Here is a 23258-nt window from a genome sequence, read left to right on the forward strand (position 1 = left end):
ATTGCTTGATCCCAACACATCGAAAGGTTCTGAACCATAAAAAGGTTCGAAACTTCTGCAATTCACGTTGTACCACCAATCACAAACCATAAAATCTTGATTGAAAAGCGTGCCAACAGGACACAAGAAAGAGTTTTGGCGGCCGTCATCTTGACATACATGGAATACCTAAAATAAAGAAAAAATAAAAAATAAAATAAGTTTCGTCAAAAATGATACTTGCCTTTTAAATACAAGTATTTTATTTTATTTTATCCAATATTTTCACGTACTAGAGCTTGAAATGTGCCTCTTTTTGATCTTTACATCTGTTAATCAAATATATTCAGTAAATTACCGCCCATTAGCCAGGGCTAAAGCAGAAATACATGAAATACACCGCCAGCATGAAATCTCTCGGCTGTAAATGACTGAGCTGACGGTGTATTTCATGTTAATCAAATATTCAATACTAGTGGTACCCGCACGGCTTTGGCCGTAATAGAAAAATTAAAAGGTCTTTTAGTTCGCCTGCATATTTACAAATAATGTATGGTGAATCTTCTCGCCAATTGGCTTGTACCCATGTTACGGTTCCACGTTATGTTAATTTCGTATCTCGCCAATTGGCTTGTGCTCATGTTACGGTTCCACGTTATAATAATTTCGCAATTTACTCGTCCATCTTATATTTTTGTTCTTAAAATTGAAATAGAAAAAGAACAAAATCCAATTTTCGAAAAATCGCTTCGAGGTGCACATCCCCATGCTACAAACTAACTTTGTGCCCAATTTCATGAAAATCGGCAGAACGGTCTAGGCGCTATGCGCGTCACAGACATCCTACAGACATCCTCCACACATCCTCCAGACATCCTCCGGACAGAGAGACTTAGAGCTTTATTATTAGTAAAGATAACATATAGTATGCCGATATATACGGTAAAATAAGTAATAACTTATATATACCAGTCAAAAAAATTATAAGTTAATTAATAGAACTTTAAAACTTACTTGCAATGTATTCAGGTAAAGTGTTTTACATTTTTTTATTTTCTAACTGTTTTGAACATGTTTTTGGGTGTTATATATTCACTTTATATGTAGTTTATAAATGTGTAAACTACAAAACAGCAAACACATTTTTAAAAGATATACATTGAATTACAAAAAACTAAATGCGCACCAAAGCAACAATGTATTAAGCAAAATAAAAACGTGAAATAAATTTAAATCAAAAAATAAGGAGAGCAATACTCGGAGGATTTATCAGCAGTAAAACATATTAGACAAACAAATGATAAAAAGTGCGATAAAGGAACTTCCATTATTAATTAGAGTTATGTTTTTCTTTGCGCCCTTAATATTTTTTATTCTTTTTTCATGGCTTATGCGTGTTTCAGTGTGTGAGATACATATAGTATAGTTGCTCTAAATTAATACTTGACTGCTACAATGCGTTCTAAATTTTAATTTTACATATTACTGCTCTACATTAACCGTTTCACTGATTCTCCTAACTGCTCCTATGGTTGCTCTAATAGTGAGTTTCGGGCGGCACATCCATGCTAAGTTTCAGGGCCTAAGATCTTCCACATTTATGTTTCAATTGGCTCTAATTTTTGTACATTCATCAAACGTCTCAAGAATAGTAAGATAAAAAAAAATCCGTAGGAGAATGAAAAGTTAAAAAATTCCATATTTACTTCAATGGAAAAACGAAAGATCAATCGTCACATTCGGGGCACTGAGAAGTCGTTATTTTTTTGTTTTTTGGTTACTTCTGTGCACAGTTTGGACACATATGTGCAGCCGATGAAGAACAGGATCATATCCTCCACTTATCCTTCAGTGTTTTAATAAGAACACCGAGTCCTAAGTATGCTGGTCTTTTCCTTATTAGGCTACAGTCTGTTTTTCTAGCGCTATCAAATCGCAGGAAAAAATAATGGTACCTAACGATATTTTTCTTTTCAAGTTCGTCAACTACATCAGTTAAGTTCTCTAAAAAAATTAACTTTTTTTGTACTAGTGAACTACAGTGAACTATGAAGAAACAAAATTTACAGTAAAATAAGATCAGGTAGTTTTTACACGACACTTTTGTAACAACTGTTGCTGCATTTTTGCCTATAGATAACAAACTGCTTGCTGACAACACTTATCAACAAACTTCTTCAACGATTCTTTGACGACGATAAAACCGCGATCTAGCGACTTCTTGGTATCCTACATAGAGAAATTGGGGGGTTGTCCTTGTGGGTTTACATGGGGCCTTAAGTGGCGCACCCAACTTATGTGAAACCTTTTAAATGTCGAATTTAAGAAAAAATATTCTACTTTGAAATTTGGAGTACAGTGGACTCTCTTTATTCTGAACACTCATGGGACCGAACAAAAGTGTTCAGATTATGGGGGTGTTCATTATAGAGGGAGACTGGAGAATGCATGTGTATACATTCTATTGCGTTAGTGGACTATGTTCAGTACTTTGCCCACTGAGATGTACCAATTACTGAGGTAGAGCTGTTGAACTTTATTAGTGGCTAGTGCAATGTCTAATTCAACTCGGTAGGACCTAAACTCTTGCATTTCTTTCTTTCTTTTTTAGTTAAAAAATTTTAACTAACATTCAACAATCTAATATTACTATACAGCTATCGGTACAATAGCTGAAAAAGGAGTTATTTTTAATCATTTTTGCATTGTGTATCATCCATGTGAAAATGTTTCCGGGTGATTCTCAGTCGCATTTTGCTTTAAGGTAATCATATTTTAAAGGTCTTGAAAATCACTGATGGATACAATAATTGGATTCTTGAAATGTAGTCAGTGGAAGAAACTTCGGTCTCATATTGCCCAGCTGATGATTTCATGTGATACAGTATTATTCAGGAAAATACTGTTTCTTTTTCCTCTATCCATTTTCTCTTTAATCTTATCTTATATCTTTAAACGAGCAATTCTTGTGGGTATATATATTTCTTATCTCGGAAACGGCTCTAACGATTTGGATGAAATTTTGGATTTAATTGTAGTTTAGCATTCTAAGTTCATCCACATCAGTGTTTTTTCTGTAAAAACGCGATTTTTTTTACAAAAAAACGTTTTTTAAAACAAAGTTTAATTGAGTTAAGCCTTGAAGTAAATTGTGAATTGACGCATCAGGCAGACGATTTGCAACCATAACAATGAAAATTTGTCTCTTCTTGCTTTAAAATTTCAAACTTGCTTAGGGTTGCCAGGTTTGGCTGATATTGGCCATTTTGTCTAATTTCAAATACACTTGGCTGAAAGCAAATTCAAAAGCATTATGTAAGTCGATGTAAGGTTTTTTTTTTTCTTTTTTTAAGTGAAACTATTGCTTGACCGTCCTATTTTATTTTATTTATTTATTTTCTTTTTACACTTCAAATAGTTTAACATGTTTTTTAAATCACGCATCTAAATTTTATTTCGAAGAAACGTATGTCTTGAGACTGTTTATGTTTTGTTGAGACAGTTGTTATCATTTGTTGGAATGGTTTGTGGATCATCAGTTTTGATGGATATCATGCTGTATGTAGCATTTTTTGGCGTAAAGTGACCAACTACACTAAAAGTACTTATTCAAAAAGAAAATCTCGATTGGGATAAAATCGTGAAACGCATTATAGTATGAAAGGAAGTATTAGGTTAAAAACCGATTTCACCATAGTAAAACTGGCTCCAAGGTCAAAATATTTTAATTACTGACAAGAAAATTGTATAGTGAACACAAATGTATCAGATATTTTAAAGCAAAATGTTGATTTAATTACATTCAGAATCTTCTTTGCTTGGTACTTTAGTGTTAGAAGAAGGTAGTGCTTAATATTCCGTTCCGTTAACGTGAAGCTTTTCAAGTATATTTGGAAAAGTATTGAACCTTAAAAAAAACACGAGTTGACAAAAAATAATTCTTTTAAAGCCGAGCGAGGCTCGGTCGTCCAGGTACTACCATTCTATCAGTGATAAAATCGTGAATGTATTTTGGGATTTCCAATTTGATTCATAGGAATTCCCGAGCACTGATTGTGAACATGTTTAGTATATAAGGAGGTAATAATTGAAGGGGATTGAAAATAGCGTTCATATTACTGGGGTGTTCATACTATAGGGTGTTCAGACTACAGAGAGGTCAACCTATGTTAAGTCTACGAAGTTTCGTCGGGATCATCAAAATGTGTTAAGAATATCGAGGTGTTCAGATAGAGGAGTGTTCAGATAGAGGGAGTCCACTGTATATAATTGCGGAATAATCTGAAATTCATGTGGTATCTCAAAAATGTGTTTAATTGCTTTTGTACGTACCTGACATTTGAGGGAGACATCTACATAATAACCTGGAGCATGTCCGTCACAACGAAACTGTGCAACAGGCATAGCTTCGAGTGTAGGATATTCTTCGTATGCTTGTCTTTGTTCTCTGCGAGCATACGGGGTTTGTCTTGCATATCTTGTTCTTTTATTGTCTTCTATTGCATATATTCCGGATAACGATATGTCAGAGTCACCGTCGTCCAAATAACCTTTTCTTTCAGTGAATTCATTTTCTTTATTCGGAATATTGGGGTTTGAGATCGTGTCATCTACCAACTGAATAGTGTCTGCTACCGTCGAATTAATTTCCAAATCATTATCGTCTTCTATCGAGTACTCGACAAGCGGTTTTACAAATTCCACGGAAGGCTCAAGGTATTCTATCTTTGGAGCCACATACTCCACTTCTGATTGCAAACTGTTCGAGTTTTCAGTATATTCCACATGAGGCGAAACGAATTCAACGGAAGGCTCAACGTATTCAACAGCAGAAGCAACGTTATAAAATAAATTTTCGTTTCTTGCTGTTCGATTTGAAGTTGATGGCTTGGCGGTGGCATTTTTTCCCGTGGCTTCCCTCAGCCTATGAAATGCAGAATTTAACTCAATTTTAGATGGTTTATGCAGTTCGTCAATGATGGTTTCACGTAGCAAAGAATGTTCTATGTCATGAGGTTTTAAGGACTCTTCTGTAGTTGACATTTCTTCTATTGTTGCATGAAATGTGTCTTTGCTATCAAATGGTGGCACATGGCCTTCTGTCACAAAACTAACTTTTTCTGTTGGAGTCAGCGATCCCAGTGCTTTGTGATCCCTTAGAGCTTCCATCTCTTTCCACCATTCTTCGATATTGCTATCCATCAAGAATCTTCTTTTTCTTTGTATATCAGGAAATTGCTTTATACCCCATTTCCACTTGATGGATTTTCCTCCTCTCTGAAGGCGATTCTGAAAGTAAAGAAAATTAATTCAATACTTTACTCATCTGAAACAAGGGGAATGAGCATTTTAAGGTTACATTTCTAAAAAAATCATGTTTTTAGGAACTAAAGTGACATTATTTCAACTCCTTTTATTATGTTGACTTGCTGCATGTAGAACTTCCATTATATGCATGTATGCCTAAAACCAAATTTTTATTTTTATTTTTTAACTAAGAATAAAGTTATATTATATTTGTAAGTTCAAGAAAATGGTTAATCAAATTGTTCCCACCAACATTCAAAGGTGAAGTTTCAATAAATTTTTGTTATGTTTTTTAGTCCTTTAATATTTCGTTGAGGTTTATCCGGCCATGACCTAAGTAACCAACATTTCGCACTTCTTGAACTTTTCGTCTGACCAGGGGACGACGGACGCATAAACCCTTTGTCTTATTTTTACAGACAGAATAAAATAAAAAGTGATCCATTAGAGTGTAAGATTTATAGATTTGTTACGTTATTTTGAAAAGACATTAGATTAAACAGTAGCTTAGACATTCAGAGCATGAATCATGAACAATAGCTTTAAACAAGGGCGCCCATATAGGGGAGCAAGGGGGGGGGGGGCTCGAGCCCCCCTTTGAAATTAGAACTTCCTTGCTTTTAGTACTTTTTTTTTTTCGCAAAAATGTAAAAACTTTTCCTCCATCCAGAAATGAATAAATTATTGAAAATGTCAAATTTTAATGATTCTAATCTGTCCTGAAATCGGTTTCCACAGGGAAAATATTCTGCTAAACACGGGGAAAATATTTGAGCCCCCTCCTTGCAACTTTGCATATGGGCGCCCATGGCTTTAAATATATACATCAATTCCATTTGGCTAGTTTCGAAATCTGGTTGCGGTTTACTAGTTACAATAGATCTACTATTGAAATTAATCTTGATCGACTCAAATAATATTTATGCATCCTATACTGCAAGTTGTCTTGAAATACAATGCAAAATTGAAGTAACAGGGCAATAATAAAAAGAATAATGAATTCGGTTATAGCAAGAAAAAAAATGTATAAATAGCACTGTACTTGTGATAAATGTTCGCATGATGCAACAGCATATATGCCTGGAAGGAAAAAGAAAAAAGAGTACATCATAAGTTTGGCTATACAGCATGCTTACACAAATAACAACATTGTTAAAATTACACAATCAGTGATCAGAATTGGCGATACATGTTTCGGGGTTACAAGGAACCCCTCTTTCAATGCAAGAAAAAAAAAAAAAAAGGGATTATGAATTAAAAGATATTCATCACAGGGTCGTCGACGAATAATCCCTAGGCCGACAAAGGTTAGCAAGTGATTTCCTGAATCCGCAAAACACGTGTTAAACCCAAAGCAATAATTTTAATTGCTATTTGCGCAATTTTAGCACGACTCTGTTTGTAACTCGTTCGTAGACAATACTAACTTATTACTCGACCTCGAATATTTTTACCAGCATATTTTCTTTAGATCGTAAAAAATATATGAATTCTGTCTACATAGGAGTGAAAAAAAATTGAATTAATCCGACTAGTTTTTAATTACATAGCATAATCATTAATTCCGAGTACTTTTTGGATGACTCCCCCCCCCCCTGTTCGAATTTAACTTGCTTGTGTTAAAGAAACCACGTGGTTTAAAAATATAAATGAGCACAATTACTTTAAGAATTTATTAATTAATAAATACTTGCGTGCTTTTGTGCTGAGATATAATTTTATGCTTCTTTTATTTGGGGGAAAAAATTTATGTGATTAACTAGCATTAAACAAAGCTTACCTATAAAAAGAAAGTAGCTTGCCGTTAAGATTTTCTGCATGTTTTCTCTGTTTCACATATGTCTGAAAGGTAAAGAGTTTGTACATATTTAAGACATATCTTTATCAGTATTTACGTCTTATATTATTAGCAAAAAATTCAAGATTCAATAACATTATTAAACTCTCGAACAGTAACAAGCGGCCTTGGTCGCGCAGCAATGCTTCCTCCGACTGGATTCAGGTTAGGAGAGCACGCTGGCCATTCCATACGCTGTCTTGTTTCAGCTTCAAGCATGTTCTCCACCAGAGGAGCTCTATGCGGTCGGGCAACATCATCCTGGAAAACAAAGGAATCTCCAATGGCTCCAGCGTAAGGGATGATATGAGGTCGCAGTATCTCGTCTGCATACCTTCAGCCCGTCAAAGTACCATTCCGAATGATATGCAGGTCCATACGTTCGCCTATGCTGATTCCACCCCATACCATCCAACCAACTCATTTGTATTGTGACCTTTCACGAATGAATGCGGGGTTATTTCTAGTACCCCTGTCCCTCCATACCAGAACACGTCGGATGTCACACACACACTCAAGACTGATTTAGGACTCATCTGCAAACAGCACATGACTCCATTCATGTTGCTCCCAATCTCGATGTTCGGCAGCCCATCTTCTTCGAGCCGCACGGTGGCGTGGGGTCAACGGAATGCAGACCATTGGCTTACGTGCATAGAACTCTCCCTCATGAAGCCGATTACGTACTGTTTGGCTAGACATCCTTCGTCCTGTTGCCAGGTCTTTGCAGCTGCGTAGTATTCTCTGTTCAGTTTCGACGGACTGTTTACAGTATATACCGGTCTCAGTTGCTGTAGTGGCGTGTGGCCGACCTTGCCCTGGTCAACGTCTAACATTTCCTGCCTCTTGGAATCGATTCCACAGTCTAGCAACAACACTTTTGGAGACTCCAGCAGCGTCCACGACACTACGTTATGTTTGCCCGGATTCCAGTCTGCCTATAACACGGCGTGTCATGGATTCCGTTAAATTACGTTGTTGAGAGTAACCTTGTCTCAAGAAAAATACTCGATCCGGTTACTAAACTGTTTCACTGGTAAGACTCATTTCAGGGGAATAAAGAAACGAAAAAATGGTAAACAATGAACGCCACCTACTGGTGTTTAGGGTTAATCTACTGGAGTTAGGGTTACAATTTCAATTTCCAAAATATCACCAAACAGGCAATTGCTTCGTTCAAATGTAGAAGCAATTTTCACCCGTCATACCTTGACGGGCAGTTTTCTAGTTGAATAATTTTTAACACTAAAATTGGAGCAGAAGTTGTTTCCATAATGCGATCCAATGTACCCGGCTACAGGTCGCGTTAAGGCACTTTACAGGGTTCTGTTAAAAGTTAATCTCGAAAAAGGTTGATAAATAGAGTATTTTCAAAAAAACTGTGATGGGATCGTGAGAAATATTTAATGAAATTTATGCAGAAAATCAAACTGCTTAAAATTTTTTATGAGATAAAAAATGAAAGGTAGTAAGCGACCAACGTGCCCGACTCTCTCTGCATCTATTTTATTTAAATGAGAACTAATACATTTCTTTCTAAGTTTTATTATTTTCTTTTGGTATGTAGTAGGCTCTCGTTTTACGCGGGGGTTACGTTCCTCGGAAATGCCGCATAAATCAAAAACGCATAAATTAAGACCTAATATTAGTGTTAAAATAGGGGTTAGGTTCGGTAGATAAAAAAAAAACTTCATTCTAGTGATGACTAATTGTAAAATAAGTTTAATGCGTACTTATATCGATTTCTATGCACAACATGCATACGGAAAACACAAATTAATTTAGTGTTTATGAAAAAGAGCTAGCTATGATAGTCTTTTGGCAGTCAAGGATTTTTTTTCTGTAGTTCTTTGCAGACCATTAACGCATCCATGATCATTTCTATGATAGAGTCATCCATGATAGAATCTTCCTTCACTAACAAATCAGAAAAATCAAGAAGTGGCTTAAAATTTTCAATGTTAACGTTTTTGTTCTGTGTCATCGATGTCGGTATCCTCGTTAGTTTTAACTTCCTTTGTCACTCCTGAAAGCTCTTCTTCCAGTGAGTTCTGAACTGTGGGTGTTTAATAACTTTGGAACCTATCTCATAAAATGTCTCCAGTTTCCCAAGCTCGATTATTAGCACGCCAAAATGCAGTTGACTACGTGTAATCTGAAATCTTTAGGAGTTTGGATTTTGAAAGAGGGGAAATTTTTATCTGCTTGCATTGCCGCACCCGTGGAAAACCAAAACTCAACCGCGTAAAATAAAATAAAGGTGCCTAATCTTAAACCACGCATGATAGAAACTGCGTAAAATAAATCCGCGAGACGATTTTGTAATGTATATTTTAAAAATTAACGCAAGCACAGCAACAAAGTGATTTTCATACCTAAAAACACACATTCTAATTTGCCCCTCACCCCCTCCTTTTACAAGTCGAAGTTAAATCTATGCCATATACTTGATTTTTTTCAAAGGAATCATTTGAATTCAATAAGTAGGGGAGGGTGGGGCACCTTTGGACATGGCCCACCCAGGCTTCTAATTTTGTAAACAGAAATTAGTTCTCTTAGGACAAGATGACAACAGGATGTACTTACTCTTCAGTGTACTTTGGAGTTTCTCACATTAACAGATAAGAACTAATTTAATTTTCTCTGTTTTCAATTATTCAGAGTTACATTAATGGGTGGTTTCATTATTAAAATTTTCCAGTAGGAAATGAAATAATTTAAATCAGAGCATATGGGAATTAAAACATGACCTTTTATAGTAATTTAAAGGTTAAAAAATGTATTTTACTGCTCAGCCTGATTTTGAAAAAGTTGATATATAATAAGAACCTAAGTGGGGCCGGTTGAGACACACAGTGGTGGGGCAGGTTGGGACACCGTTCCACCAGTGTACATTACAGAAAAAAGCCTATTTCTTTGTAGGGGAGGACCGCCTATATTGGACCCCCTAAGAGCAAGAGGTCTGTGTCGCTAAATGTCAAGCAAAACAAAAATAAAAATTAGGGCATCTGAAGCCAAATTTAATTAGGAACCGCCATAGGTACTTACATTTTCTGTAAATATTCTGTAATAATGTTTTTTTTTTAAATTATTTTGACAATGTTGCAAAAGTTCAATTTAGGAATATATGCACCTATATTGAACCATGCGCTTCCTAAATTGGACCGTCACAGTAAATGATATAACTTGCATTTGAACTGTACAAGTCTTTTTACAGGATTTGCAATAGCATTTCCTTTGCTTTGGGCTAACTTGGCACTGTGTTGATAAACCCACTGATGGCATTTCATATACTAAATCATGCTTTGCACTTCATCTCGATGGCAAATATTGCAAGTCCAGTTGTTTTGTGCGGTTTTTCGCTCCTTCTTTTGCGGCCTTTTTATTTGTCCTTTTTCTGTGACGATGACGTTAGAACATTTTGCCGAAGTAGGTTTCCTTCTTCTTCCTTTCATTTTTTATGCAAAGTTAATGTGTGTGCCACCACCTTAACAAAATCATCAATAACACATCCGACGATCGTAACTTGATGAGAACTAACTGATTTCTCGAAACTTGTGTTAATTTTATTCGTACATTGTTCCTGTGCATCTTGAACAGCTGACAACGAACATGTAGCGTGTTTACTTTGGTAGTCTCATCTGGACAACAAACTTCTGACTCGGTTGTTGCAAAGTCGCTGTCATTAAACACAATAATACTAATGGGTCGAACTCCTGTTATAGAGAATCCATTCACAAAATATTAGCCACGCTTGTAGTTTGTTCATCATAAGAGCATTGGCGGATTTAGGACTGTGTTCCTGGGGGGGGGGGGGGGGAGCAGTTTTTTTTTAATTTTTTTGAGCAATATTGGCTGGTTTTGGGTCTCTCTTGTAATCTGGACAACTTTTCTGTCGGTGACGAAAAAGACCCCCCCCCCCCTCCACACTATGTTGTCTTTTTTCCTGAAATACATAAGGTCCTGCCTTACTTATATTCTGTCGTTATATTAATATGTTGCTTGCTGTCCTTCTTAAATTGAGCCCAAGAGGGGTAAAGGTGTCCCTTTAAGTAGGATGTAGAACATCTCAAATTTCAGGGGTTCCGGGGGTTTCTCCCCCGAAGGAATTTTTGTAAAATAGATATAAAATTTTGCATTTTGAAGTGTTATAAGGGGTAATTGGAATTACAAAAATTTCGGGAAAAAAAAGCAAGATACTCTTTTGCAAATTATGATAATACAAAATAAAAATTGTTTTCGGGTCGACAAACCAAGGACAGCAGCCCTCAGAAAGAAAAAGCGAGGAAGAAGAGAAAATTGTTGCATTGTTATTTGCTTCATCAGCTGTCGGTTCAACTTCATAAGCTTTTGATTACGTCTCCAACTCACCCACAAATACAATAATGAACTAAAAACAAAATGATCAGAGGAAAAAATGCTTTAAAAGAAATATTGTAAAGTAATTGCTGCTCATTTGGACCATTCATAATTTATACAATTGATTTTTTTTAAAAAAATGAAGTACACTTTGATTAGGAATTTCAAAGACTCATCTAATTCTTTTCAAGGACTCGAGAACAATTAAAATTATTTAAGACACTATCTGCTCTTTCCAGTCTCTGAAAACTAGTACTACATTGTACAGTTTTACAGTATTGTTCTAGCTTTGTCTGTGATAGGAACTAGGGACCCTCGGGTGTGATGTGTGATATTCTAGCTTTGTAAGAAACTATTTTAAGTTTAAAAGGGAAAAAAAACCTTTAGATTTTTCATTACAACAACTTTTTTTTTCAATTATAAGTAGTGCAGAAAACAAAAAAGGATAGAGGTAGCGTTTTTTTTTTTTGACTGCATTCAGATTTAAATAAACAGCAAGATATGAAACATAAGAGTCACAAAAATTCATTCCAAGTAATATGTTGTGGAAATGTAAGAACCATGATTTTTACATTTTTGATGCAGGATGGGACAAGGAGCTAAATTTGACATATTTCGGCATTTCTCCTCCTACCACCTCCCATTTTTTTATAAATTATAAAGATTTTGTTTTGCATACGCACTTTTTCCAAATTTTCAAGGTTTTCAAGCACTTTAAAATAAAATTTATTTTTTCAAGTATTTTTTTTAAGGAATAAGTCATGAAATTTTGGGGAGGTTAGGGGCCTATAACAAAGCGGGTGCCCTAAGCTATAGCTTGTTTAGTTCATAGGTAAATCCGTTTTTTTTTAATCTTTGTTTTTGTTTCTAATGTGTTGAAATAATCATCAATTATTTTAAGTATTGCAGCTTTGCAGTTGAATACATAGCTCGCCATTTTCACTTATATACTTGCCCTAAAGGTTTTCAGTTCAAAATAATAGTTTTCAACACATCTTCAGCAACCCAGTTACAGTGTCCCCCCCCCCCCCCAATTAGAAATGAACAGTCGCTGTTCTCTTCATTTTCACTTCTAAACTATTCAAAAAAGAAAAAAAAAAACATTTTTTTCTTTAAAACTTTGGAAGGTGTGTTGTTATTATATATAAACTCCTCCTAAGACTGGGGGGGGGGGGCATTGCCTTCCTTCGCCCCCCATAAATCCGCCCATGCATAAGAGTCACCTAACCGTTCTCTCATTTTATATTGGGTGATGGACCTCACTGGATGTTCTCGTATCCACGTATCACAGGTTCGATTGAAATATGTGGACAGAGGCTTGAGAAAAGCCACGTCAAAGGGCTGTAGGCGATGCTTAGTGTGTGTTGGAAGAGGATGCATTGTTACACTGTTATCGTTAGCCAAGTTTATAGCATAACCCCATATCATCATTCCTACAAATAGCTAAGGCTCTTTCCATTATTTTTCCCGCCTATTAACTACATTTCCCCCTTTTAGACATCTTTTAAAACCAAGAATGATAGAAATAAACGTATCTTGTAATTAATAAAGAGATTAACTTAAAAGAAGGTTAACGAGCACAAATTTTACTCAAAGTTAAAAAAAAAAGGAATTTTATCTAACAAAACTAAAATTGAAGCTTCTCTGGCTAAAAGGAAAAGAAGAAAAAAAAAATCTATTTTGTGAGGTTGAAGCTTCTAAGCAATTTACTTAATAAAAACCAGTGTGAATGCTTTAATAAGCCTTATAATTTATATTTTAAGTAATCCTAATGCGCATTTAAATGTCACCATAATTTTTTTATATAAAAAATGTAAAAGTTTGTTTGAATGTCATGTTCTTAAACTGAACTATCGGTTCTTGTTATTAATAAAATAACCAGTCAACAAGTATCGTGAACAAGCACAAATTTCAACCAAATTGCAAAACTATATTTAACAAAACTGAAATCGAATCTTAAAGTTTTATGGGTGGCAGCTTCTAGAAAGTGTGCTTGAAAAATACAAAAAGTCAAAATGAATTTCCATAATTGGTGTTAAAATATGCTCAAAATAATCCCTACTACGTTATTAATTTACACTAATAACTTATTTTATAACGTGATAAGTGAAAAGGCTTGCTTAATTACATATTCTTAAATTGGACCACCGGTCCGATATAGGAAAAATTTTTCGGTCCAATAATGGAAAACATTTATTTTATTTATTCCTTGTCAACAAGTTTCCCAATCGTGCATGTAAATACATTGCTGTTATCTCCTTTAAATACTGTTTATAATACTATAAAAGCAGTTTTTCCAGTTCACAAATTTTAATATTATTCTACTAGATACAAGTTCTCAAAATATGATCAAACACGTTTTCAACACAATTCACATCGTAACTCAAGCTATGCAGATCGAAATGTGACGAAACTTCATGCTCAAAGGTTTCGGACACAAATCTTGGTATTTCCACCGGCAGAGTGTAGCACATAATACGCTAGATTTTAAGCCGCGGTCCAATTTAAGCAGTGGTCCAATATAAGCGGTGTTCCCCTACTTAATAAATTTGATGAGGGTTTAAATGAACTAAAATTGATAAAAAGGCTTCTGCTCTTGAAACAGCAGTAGAAAATGTTCTTAATAACAATATTTTAATTAGAGAAGCTGTTAAATATACAAATTGAGTCAAAGAACTCTTATTACGGTACATAAATAAATTTAAAATGAATATGGAACGTAATAAAAATTTTTAGGCTGTAAGTTTGTAAATAAAGATTTTTTAATCAATTAGAATTACTATTTTTCATTCTTTTAAGTTTTGTTGTTAGTGTCTCAAGGTACCCCACCTAGCGGGGCAGGTTGGAACGTTGGACTTTAATTTTTTTAAGGAAATTTAAATTGATGAATAATGGAGTGTAAAAAAAATTATTTGAAGCAAAAATGTCTAAATTACATGTTTAGCTAAGTTTGTTGAAAACCGATTTGAAAATTAAATTTCTAAAAATCAGTATCTAAAAAGTTTTCCAAGGTGCCCCACCTTTTCCTTCAGTTATAGACAATATTTTCTGGTATCAATAAAAAATTATATTTTCAAAAATGAAAAAGTTTATGTTAAAAAATATTGATTTTCTTCTAAAAACCTTTTACCTCATCCATGAAATGGAAGGGAAACATAATTATTGTCATTATAAAGAATAAACAAATGACAGGCGTTTTTTTTAAAAGTCCAATGTCTAAAAATTGAGAGAGAAAACATAACTTCAAAAATTCGTGTGAGGCATGATTTATTAATGCAATTACTATTTCTTGAAATGTATAACTTACATATAATTTCTTAAAAGCTAATGTGAAGCAATCATTAAAATATGCTAACCAAGAACTACAAATGTGTTGGGATAGTCATATAGTGGTGGAAGATGCGATAAAATTAAATAATTGTTTGTTTGATTTTCATTCGATTATTTATTTATTTATTCATAAAAAAAAAAAAAAAAAAAAAAAACCACGCGCGCACATAAACCAGATAACGCTTTGTCTTCAGATAAATTTTTTAGTTTTGCAAAAATAATGAGTCAAAATAATTTTTGGTTAGAGACATAGCACCAAACACTTACCTACAGTCCTATCACCTCCATCTTCTCAGAGGGACCTTCTGTATGTTTGGCATCCCACATAATGTGTCGAGATGCAGTGACCGAGTGTTCGATGTTTAGAAGAACAATGCCATCTTCCATGTATCTTCCATAAATAGTCACTGAAACTCTTTACGAAGATGGATTAAACCAAAACAAAAGAATCTCTCACGGGGTTGCCGCAGACCTTTCGATTTTCGAAGCACTGGAGCGTGGAGAAGAACTGATTCTGACTCTTGGGGGTCACCGCTGGCTGGCAGCAACAGCATTCAAGTTAAGTTAGAGATGAATAAACATTTCAACAGATGAGTGGACAGGTTAATGGAACATTGTCTGTTTTTTTAATTGTAACTCAAACTTGCATCTTGTGAATAAAGTTTAGATGATATTTTTCATTAGGAAGTAACAGTGGAGCAAAAAAGGGGGGGGGGGGGCGAAAACACCCCCAGAGGTATTGGTTTTAACATAAATGCAGATTCTAATATAGTAGTTTATGCATATGAAACGGCTGTTTTGATTTAAAAAAAAAACTTTCAGAAGGTAGTTTTGATCTAAAAAACCCCTCCAGAAAGCATTTTCCATCATCGCCCTCCTCCATATGATATTTTTGATCAAAAACTCCCCCCAGAAGGTTATTTTTGATCAAAAAACCCCTCCAGAAGGTATTTTTGATCAAAAAAACCCCTCCAGAAGGTATATCTGACTGCGCTAGTGAGAAGTAATGAATACCTACACAGCTTAAAGGTTTTTTTTATCCATAATTATAGTTTTATGAATTGAATGTTTAGAAATTCTCAAGAATCATACATGAAATTCAATCTTACTGTATCACGCTTGTCAAAATATATACCTTTTTTACAATAAAAACGTTATTTCTATGAGTCAGAAGGAAGATAATATTCTCTCTTGTCGATCTTACACAGATCGATAAGAAATTTTTCGGTGATCCACCAGTTAGTCAACCCATGTCCTGTACATGTTCTTTGAAAGGAATGATATTTGCGTAAACAGGAACTTATTAATTCTTAGCATACAAAAACAAATCAGGTGTATCCCGGCAAGTTAAGGGAGCTTACTGTGTCTTCCAAAAATATTTCTTATTCGATAATTTTTGTCTGACGATTCGGCAAACTTGGAGACAAAATTGCAGCATTATAGTTTTCCCCTCTCTTTTCTAATGTCTCCTCTCATTAGAGGTATTATATTAGTAGGTATGTGTGCAAGCTCGTATTCCATCTTTGGGTAAAAGTTGGAATTCATTCGGTAAACTGCAAAGTTTACTCCTTCAAAAACTTAAGTTCGGACTAGAGATGTAAAATTTCCGGAAATTTTGAAGTGGTGGATTTTTTTCGGAAAAATTTGGAAAAAATGGAAAAATTGATTTTTTTATGAATAAAAATAGGGTTTCTTAATATCTCTATGTTTCTTGGAACATATGAAAGGTTAAGCATTAAAAAATGTATGCAATCCACACATCTTCCTTACCTGCTAGACAGAAATACACATGAAAGTAAGTTTAACTGGAAGAAAAAAAAAACTTTTTGTTTTATAACTGTGAGCTTTCTTGGTTAAACATCAGAAATAAGTCAAGTCGTCGTTCAACCAATAATATTGAGTAATGTGTGTCTAATCATAACAATTATATTTTCCATTTTAAATCACCTTTGAAACTTGAAATAATAATTGTAATTTTTGACTTTCAAACATGACTGATATTGTTTAAAAAAGAAATAAGTATTAGTCCCCTTCCTTACAATGTAATTGTAAGGAGCAATTGAGTTTTGATTTTCTCCAATCTAGTCCAAATCAAAACTAAATTGGTTTTTCTCTTAATTTCCCACAGAAACCCCAAACCAAAACTGCATAATGATTTCTAAAGCTGAACCAGAACTTAAACTGGAGTTTCAGTTTATTCATACGGTCGTGCTAAGAACAGTAGTAAAAGAAGTCATACCTACATTTTTCAACAAAACTGAGTTATTGTAACCAAGTTTTTCTCTATTTCGTATTTTACTTAATAAATAAAATGTTTTTGGGTCATTGCATTAATCTTATACAATTAAAAACTAAGCGTATGTACCTATGTATCTAAGTCCAAGGTTCTTCTCCCGAACAACGTGAACTAACCATCGAACCAGGTATCGATGGAGTCGTAATCTTCCCGTCTTTATGTTTGGCTATTTGACATACTCCTCCGATAATAATTAACGGAGATATCAATTAAAAACTATTAATTATGACACTTAGATTTCGACATAAAATCCCTATTTTTCGAAGGCTTTTCTCCATTCAAATTATTATTCAGTACTCATCTGAACTTTCCGCAACAATGCTTTTATTAAAATTTCTAGTGGTGAAGAAAATCATTGAGACGAAAGATCTGTTGCCATTTTATGTCTTGAATATGAGCAAATAAAATTCTAGGTTTTGTTTTAAATTCTTCTCCTGTAATCGGGGGATTTAAAATGTTTCCTTTTTAGTTATTTTTCCGCAATCTGCCGCCAAATGTTACCGATTTTTTTTTTTTTTTTTTGTTCAAGCCTGAGTGTTGAACACGCGTCACTTGACATAACTTTTATTTTCGAGGTGAATCGTGCAACGCTGGGCGACACAGCTAGTTTTTTTTTTTTTTTTTTTTTTTTTATAAATTCTGAAAAAAAAAAAAAAAAAAAAAAAAAACGACATCGGAAAAACTATATGGAAGAGCCAAACTTTAAAACACATTTTTTGAGTTCAAATGCAGATTCCACTTTTGTACTTAGCACTGTAGTATAGAGGGTGCGGAAAAAAAACAAACTCGGATAAAGATTGCATCATTGAATGGAAGTAAAGTCATTTCATTTTAATGAGTGTCTTATTTATTTTTGTTTCTCACTTTATTAGAAAATTATTTACAATATATATCCTAGTTTATGTATTGTTTTCCGATTTTCTTACAATTTTAAGCAAAAAACCTGCTATTTTAAAGTTGTTTAACCAAGTAGAATGACAGTTCGTTTGCTTGTTGTGCCTCGACAAACAGTATTTGATGCGGTACGCCGCTTCAAGTGGCTTAGAAATTATAGTCGATGTACGGAAAGTGTACAAAAACGAACAGTGAACATTTCAGGAAAACATTGGCAAAATTAGAAGTCAGACTTTGTCTGTGATGGAATCAGCACAAGCGACAATTTCTTTTTTTTCCCAAAAAGTTCAGGTTTGCTAAAGAAAAAAAAATTGTATGACTCCAAAGATGCTAGAAACGTTTGAGACTGGCCGCAAGTCCGCGCTGGAAGAGATACCTTTCACTGATGTACCGTCCAACCAACTCATAACCCCAAAACGATAGGATTTGATCTGTATACACTCCAAGCACCTTAGAAAATGTGCTTGGACTGTGATGAAATCAGCACATGCGACGAAAAATGTTTTTTTTTTTTTTTTTTTTTTTTTTTTTTTTTGTGGATGAGGGTTATAAAATGAATCAAAAAGTGTACCAGAAGGACATTTTAGAAGCTGTTGTTATTCTGTGGACCTAACAGCGCTTCAGCACAGCAATGTAGACTGGACATCTCAATTTGACTCCACACCAGTTCATACGGTCAAAAAGACAAGAGTGGTGCAAGGCGCATTGTTTTTAACTTGATATCTTCTTTAGAATGGACGCTCTACTCGCAAGACCTCATTCACATTTGTTACAATGTATGGCCTGTTTTAGAGTCAGAGGTCCACCCTAAACTGCACATAAGTTTGGACCCTCTAAACCAATTGCTTTATAGGGAATAGGATTGATTAAAGGACTTGCGGCCTTTGAATGAAAATTGTCAATCAGTTGTTTTTTTGTTTTGCTTCAAAAGGCAGCCAGTTTGAAACCAATTAATTTATTCATTGCTAAAGGTCTTCTCATAATATTATTTTTTGTGTTTTGTTAATTTATTTATTTTAACTAAATTTATATTAAAAATTGTTTGCCGTTTTTTTTTTGCCGCACCCCCTACATTTGGTTCACACAGTCAGCAGAAACACATAGTTCTGTGATTAAAGCTATGATTGTTTATTTTATGAAGAAGGAAAATAAGTTCTTCAATAAAGATATTGGTTTATTAACTATTTTTTTTTGGTGAAAAGTATAAAATGTTTTTTCATCTATATGCAAATTATTTTATTATACAACAACTTGCATTATCAAAGTTAGACAGTATTATAACATACAAGGAAGGGTGGTTGGAGGAAATTGCATCAGAATTTAAGTATGAGAAATTTCTAATTTCTAATCACTTTTTGCTGAAAATTTCAATTAAAACTTCCTGAAAAGTTGAAAAAATTCATTTCTTCAATTTTTCCGAAGTAGAAATTAACTCCTTCGGAAAAAACAGTTTTTTCTCCGTTTTTTTTTCGGAAATTTTCCGGTTTTTTTTCCGACTGTTTTCATCTCTAGTTCGGACTGAACCTAATAACTCTTTGCATTTAGTCTGATTTGGAAATGAGAGTGTCAAATCTGCTCTCATTCTAACAGCACGAAAATCCATACAATTTCCCATTAAGAAGCTACATAAACGTAGGAATGTTTTACCGAATTTGAATACCCATCACATCATTTAAATACGTATTAATCCAATACAAAATATTCGAATTAAAAGAAAGTTTATGAATGTTTTTGCTCAAGCATTTTATTTGAACGTTTAGATTTAATGATAACTGCTCTTCTTCAGCTATTTTTAGCAAAATGCTTTCTTTTTGAAGGTTTTTTTTTTTTTTCAATGAACATTTTAAATTCGGAATTTAATCTTTTCGTTTTCCCTTCGCTACAGTAGTTTCTTTCATAAAACTGTTATGTTTTTCTTAATTACTCGACCATTTACTACCAATTGTTTAAAAATATTTATTACTTTTTCTTTTAAACTTGTTTACATCTTAAAAATCATTTAAATTTTCATCAAAATTGTTATTGTATTGAAGTTTCTATTAGGTAGTAATATTTTGGTTTGTGATAGGAAAATGTTTGATTCCCTTTGATACTTATTTTTCTGATTGCTATGTTACTTTCAATTTCGTTTGTAAAACATCCGTAGATTTTGAATCATCATAGTAGTAATGGCAGCTTTTTAAAAGAAATAATTTGATTAGTATTTTTTTTAGTGTAAAGTATAACTGTTCTCTTTGTCAAATAATTTCCATGGCAGTTCTAATGACTATTTAACTCGGCTTTAATTTAATAAGTACCTTATCAGTAGGATTTTTCTAAAATTATCTACTAAACCTGATTTTGGTTATGTTTCTGAAGTTGTTTATTTATTTATATATTTTTTAACATTACAAAATAGATATTGAGGTTTATTTGCGATACCCATTATGGAATAGACGAAACAGTATGGCATACATCTTAGTTGACCATAAATCGCCAAGTCGCCAGAATTTAGGATAGAAGTAAGGTCAAACACATAAACCTTGGAACAGTGTCCGAAATCGTTTCTGTACTCCAGAAATCTGCTTTCGAGCAGTAAGCTCATAATAACGGTTCTTTTCTTCGTCAAAATTTAGAACCGAAAAAAAACATGCCTTTTCTCCTTTCAGGATCATTGACCTCATTCTTTTTTTCTTTTTATTCATAGCGGCTATTGGGTTGGTAAAAAGCCCACAATTGCTTTTAAACATAGTGAAAAGCAATAAACCCTCATAAATCCGAACCCCATTAAACCGGACTTCGCTTAATCCGGGTTACCATTCAGCTGTATACACTACATAAAGAAAAGGCGAGTTAGCGCAATGACTTATTTTTGAAGGCCGTATTTTGCATTTTCGTATTGTGTTTTTGTAATTTTCTCTTATGAAATTTTATATGTCATTCTCTTGAATTCAAAATGCAATTTTTACTATTTACAATAGTTTGTTCATGTGCCTTTGACCAATTTATAGGTTATTTTGTTTAATCCATTCTTTTATTAATTCGGGCAGCCTGGATTCCCTATCAGTCCGCATTAATGAGGTTCTACTGCATTTTTCAAATTGCTTTTATCGAACGTTACACGACAAATAATTTCAATTCGATTTTGGTTCTTGAATTTAATTTCAAGCTCATGCTTTGTCTGTTAGTACGATGTGGATTATAACTGAGAAAAAAAATTAACTTACAATTACTCAGATATACATTATTACCGATGGAAACAAAGTCTATCTTTTTGATTTTTTCGGAAAAGAAAATATATTAATACACCGGTTCAAAAAATATTTCTCTGATGCCATTAGATTACAGTCTGTATAAAATGAGCTAAAACTCACATGAAACAGAAAAAAAAAAAATTACTTACTTTTAACAACCAAAAACCGAGTGACGTCATAAAAAATTAACCATGAGCACGAAATTTCATGTTTCGAAACCTCACCGGTTTTCCGTGAAGCGATTTACATACATACACTAACGAACATCGTATTTTATTCCATGGAATCGAAGATCTATGTATCGAAGACATATATATTTATAGATAGATAGATATTTAGTACTTCTATTAAGGTTTTTTTTTTTTTTTGGTCGTGCAGAAATAGATGATAGAAAAAAGCATTGCTACATTATTTCTCTTAACCCTTACTATTTCTGGCAAATTTTGGATGACTTTAAATATTAAAGTAGTTTCATTTTCCTTTTAATACTCTTCTGCATTGAGTGTATACTCATGAACATGTGTGGGTGCAAAGTCTGATTTAAGCATATAAGCCCGTGAAGCACGGGCTTTGGGATCTCCTAGCTTTTGGGAACCCCCGAAAAAATTACATTTTTTTTCGTAATGATTGTTTTCAGTTGTTTTGCACTATAAATTTTGCTGGCTCTGTTTTAACAAAGTTTATAGTTCAGCGGAAAACTTTCTCCCATGGAGTGAGAAATCTATATGGAGTGGGAGTGACATCTAGCATAGAATGAGAGCACTCAGATGTCATTCCGTGGAGCTCACTATTATTGCTTAAGGCATCTATTTTGTTTCTGTTGATTTACAACATTTCAAGATGTTTAAATCTTTTGTGATTGCTTTTTCATGTAAGTTTCGAATTACAAATGCATTGATTCAGAAATTTAATAGCTTCAGAACTTCCTTTGCAGGGATAATTTAGGGACAGTTGATTGCATTTTTGGAGACACATAACAAAAGACAAAAACATGTGCGACTGAGCACGTTCTTCGGTTCTTCAAGTCAAGGAGGCCCCCACAGGTTTTTTGTGCTTACAGTCCTGAAATTGCTAATTTGGGCCATGAGTGTGTGTTTAATTCTTATAGATTGGTCTACTCTTAGACTTAAATTTTATGCTGAAATATAGTCAAGAAATTTAATAGTATTGAAAAGGGGAACATTTTTTAATTATAATTAAACAGGACAGAAAAAATTTTAAAATAAGAAAGAAAGAAGAAAAATGCCTTTATTTTTATGCAGTGCTGACGTGTAAATTAATTTTAAAAAATCATATTTATGAACTTTTATGTATGAGCATTCCTTTTTTTCCCTGAAAAGTATTTTTTTTTTATCCTATTATAAATTTATTGAATAAATAAGTAAATCACTATTCCCTCTATAAATCTTTGTCTTAGTCTCTTATGTTTTGGCTCAGCTCGGTAAATTGAACAACCTATATCGAATCTAAAATAAAAGTCATTCTTTTCAATCTTCAAGTGCACGCATTCCTCCTGCAGTGCTTCCACCTGTGATTAATTCAAGATACAAAGTGGCGAATGAAGAACTGTTCGCTCTCACACTTATCTTAATCAGATCTACGATAGAACAATAGAACTAAGACCTACAAATCCATTTCTTGGCTTTTAAGTGTAGTCAAACTCAAGGTCACTCACTCTCATCACGAAAAAGGTTTAATCTACTGTCAATGTTTTGTGATCAATCGGCTGTAGACAAAAGAACTAGTTCAAAACCATTTTCAGAGCAAAATGCTTATTGATATATGCTAAAATAATATGTAAACGCACGCCTTTAAAGCGATTGTTTTGGCAAAATATCGAAAATAATAAGTAAAACACACTTTTCCTGACCCAACTTTCTTTAATCTTTTGCTTAAGTGAAAAATAAATTTAGTCTACAGGCCGAAGGGCGATTAAATGAAAAACATGACCATTAAAATATCTGTCAATCGAAACTTTAAAAAATAAAACAATGACCAGATAGTGTATAAAAATGGTCTTTAT

This window comes from Uloborus diversus, chromosome 6 (assembly GCF_026930045.1).
Source record: "Uloborus diversus isolate 005 chromosome 6, Udiv.v.3.1, whole genome shotgun sequence".
NCBI classification, from domain to species: domain Eukaryota; kingdom Metazoa; phylum Arthropoda; class Arachnida; order Araneae; family Uloboridae; genus Uloborus; species Uloborus diversus.